The sequence below is a fragment of the Gorilla gorilla genome, chromosome 6 (genome assembly GCF_029281585.2).
Source record: "Gorilla gorilla gorilla isolate KB3781 chromosome 6, NHGRI_mGorGor1-v2.1_pri, whole genome shotgun sequence".
In the NCBI taxonomy this organism is placed as follows: domain Eukaryota; kingdom Metazoa; phylum Chordata; class Mammalia; order Primates; family Hominidae; genus Gorilla; species Gorilla gorilla.
In genome coordinates, this window is record NC_073230.2 from 53,827,736 (window position 1) to 53,831,448 (window position 3,713).

General features: G+C 36.6%; 1 pseudogene; it reads right to left on the bottom strand.

The window, feature by feature from the left end:
• Positions 1–2,049: 2,049 nt before the first annotated feature.
• LOC101130772 (ferritin light chain-like) lies at positions 2,050–2,573 on the bottom strand (annotated as a pseudogene).
• Between the last annotated feature and the right edge of the window lie 1,140 nt (positions 2,574–3,713).

Genomic DNA, 3,713 nt, shown 5'->3' on the forward strand with positions numbered 1-3,713 from the left:
CTGGAACTTTGGTGACTACACATACCAGAGAAAACAGTCTTATAAAAAGAATTTAGAAGAGTCACTAAACAACTACAACCTACAAGTAGCAACAGCAAATCCTGGGGAGAAGAAGATTATGATTTCTAGAGTTACACATTATGATATTCAAAATGTTCAATTATCAAAAATTTACAACACATGCAAAGAAACAAGAATGTATGGCCCACTCACAGGAAAAAATAAATGAACCAAAACTGTCCCTAAGAAAACCCAGACATTGGATTTACTATAAAAAGACTTTAAATCAACCATCTTAAATATGCTTAGAGAGATAAAAACCATAGACACAGGAGACCATAAATATGATGCCTAGACAAATAAAGATTACCAACAAAGATAGAAAATATAAGAATAGACCAAACAGAAATTCTGGAGCTAAAAAATGCAATCTGAAACTAAAGCTTCACTAGAGAGATTCAGCATAAAATTTGAACAGAAAGAAGAAAGCATCCTCAAAATTTCAAACTAAACTTAAGATAGCTCAATGTGGATTATTCAATTTGAGAAGCAGAAGTGGAAAGAAATGAAGAAAAATGGACATACCTTAAGAGACCTGTGGGACACTGTGAAGTGTACCATTATTTGCATAATGGAAATCCTAGAAGAAGGAGAGAAAGAAGCAGAAAAGTTATTTCAAGAAATAATGGTCCAAATTTTTCAAATGTGAGAAATAACATAAATCAGCATATCAGGGAATCTCAATGGACTTTTAACCGAAAAAGCACAAAGACTCCATTACGCGTTATAATTAGACTTTCAAAAGGAAAAGCCAAAAAAGAATCTTGAAAGCAGGAAGTAAGAAGCAACTTGTCATGTTTTTGTACAAGGAATCTTAAATAAGAATAAGAGTCAACATCTCATCACCAAGCATGAAGGGCAGAAGGAAGTGGGATAATAGATTTAAAGTGCTGATAGAAAAAAAACTGTTAACCAAGAATTCTGTCTGGCAAAACTAATCAATGAAGAAGAAATTAAGACATTCCCAGATAAATAAACTTTGAAGTAGTTCATCACTAGTAGGCCTGTCCTACAAGAAATGCTGAAGGTATTCCTTGAGGTTGAAATAAAAGGACACCAGACAGTAACTCAAAGCTGTATGAAGAATTAAAGAAGACCAGTAAAGGCAACTACAGAGATAAATATACAAGCTAATATTGTATTTCTGGTTTGTAACTTCTCTTTTCTTTTTCTTTTTTCCCCTATATGGTTTAAAATTCAAATGTCCAAAATAATATAAATTTGTGTTAATGGGCACTCAATGTGTAAAGACAAAATCTGTGACAATAATAACATAAAGAGATGGATGAGGCTGTATAATAGCAGAGGTTTTGTACACAATTCAGGCTGAGAGGGTATTGATTCAAGCTACATTGTTATAAATTTAATATGTTAATTACAATCTCCAGATTGTGCGGTAGAAAATAAAGAAAATAACTTAAAAAAGTGAAGAAAATAATTAAAAACTATGCAGAAAAGAAAATAAGAATTGAACAAAAATGGACTAGAAAAAATCAATTACACAAAAAGCAAATCCATAATGAAGGAATTGAGAAAAACATATACAAAATCTATGGAATATAAATAGCAAAATGAGAGAAGGAGGCCTTTCCTTGACAGTAATTACTTTAAATATAAATGAATCAAACTATTCAATTAAATGGCAGAGATTTTCAGTATGTATTAAAAAACATGATCCAACTATATACTATCTAAAAGGGACTTATTTTAGCTATAAAGACACAAAAATGCTGAAAATAAAAGGACAGATAAGATACTTCATGCAACTACTAATCAAAAGAGATCTGGAACATCTCTACTATTATTAGACAAAATAGACTTTAAATTTCTTTTTTTTGCTTCCAAAAGCTTTATTTTAATTTGATCCAAGGCTTGGGAGTGTGCTCCAGGATAGTTAAAAAGCTGCCCAGCGGCTGGAGGGAGAGGCTTAGGCAGAAGCCCTGTTACTTTGCAAGGGGCCCCCCAGAAGTCCCTGGGCTCAGTAGGCTCCTAGTTGTACTTGAAGGTGAGCCTTTCAAAGAGATACTCACCCAGCCCAGCCTCCAGGCCAGCCAGCCTGTGGAGGTTGGTCAGGTGGTCACCCATCTTCTTGATGAGTTTAACTTCCTCATCTAGGAAGTGACTCTCCAGGAAGTCACAGAGATGGGGATCTGTGTAGGCAGAACTGAGGGCATGAAGATCCAAAAGGGCCTAGCTCAGATTTTTCTCCAAGGGCATTGTGGCTTCCATGGCATCCAAAGTTGTACCCCACTTATCTTGAGCCGGTTTCTGGATGTCCTGGAAGACAGCATGCTGCCACACTGGTTTTGTATCTTTGAGCGATGCTCGGTGCTCTCATGCTTCTCCTCAGCTGATTTGCAGAAGTGGCCCATGCCTTCCAGAGCCACATCATCATGGTCAAAATAGAAGCCCAGAGAGAAATAGGTTTAGAGGACCCACAAGTACAAATTGACCAGGTGGTTGGTGGCTGCCTCCACCTCAATGGAATAATTCTGATAAATCTGGGAGCTCATGGTTAGTCAGCAAGAAGGAGCTAACTACAAAAATGGTGTTGGCTGGTCCCAGAAGCAGGAGATGACCGAGAAGATGTTCCCGAAGGTTGAAAATGGAGAGAAGATTGGAAGGTAGCTGGAGACTGGAAGAGAGAGAGTTCCTGGATCTGTTCCATCCAAACACTGTTGAAGCAAGAGACAGATCCACAGGACTGCTGAATGTGCTGCCTAGACTTTAAAATGTATCATAGAAGACAAGAAAATTGTGTATTCAAAAAAGGTTAATCCATCAAGAATATATGACAATGATAAACATACCTGAACATCAAACAGAACCCCCAAGACACATGAAACAAAAATTGACAGAAATAAACTGAGAAAAAAAATTCTACAATAATATTTGGAGACTTTAATATCCCAATTTCAATAATGAATAGAACAAAGAGACAAAATGTCAGTAAGGAAACAGAGGACTTAAACAACACTATAAACAATTGGAATTAGTAGACATATAAATAACATTCCACTACCACAAACACCAGAATGTGCATTCTTCTCAAGTGCACATGTAACATTCTCCAAGCTAAATCTTATATTAGGCCATAAAACAAGTCACAGTAAATATTAAAAGGTTGAACTCATACAAAGTATTTTCTCTGACTACGAAGGAATGAAACCAGAAACCAGTAACAGAAGGATAGTTGGAAAACTCAGAAATATGTGGAAATTAAACAACATACTCATAAATAAGCTCTAAGTCAAGAATTCAGAAAATACTTTTTTTTTTTCAGGATGGATAAACCCCTCTTAGGAAGCAGGCAACAAACAGCTGCAGACTAAAGTATACCTTATAACAACAACCCAACATGCTAGAAGATTTTCCAGTTTAAAAGGCACAGAATCCTAAAATGTGAAACTGCAGAGGAACTCAGAGGCCACTGTCCAAGTCTGTCACAGTCCTCCATATGGCAAAGATGAAGAAAACTGGCAATCTTTTTAGGGGTACCAAGGATCTCCGTTTGTATGGTCTTTATAAATGCAGAGCAGGATGTGGCTTTCCTGCCCCAATTTCACCTCAAGGCATCTACAGCAACCCCACATGGCTCCCCTCTGTGCTCATGAAATAACTTGAGGTCAGGGTCTCTCAGCTTTAAAGCCTTG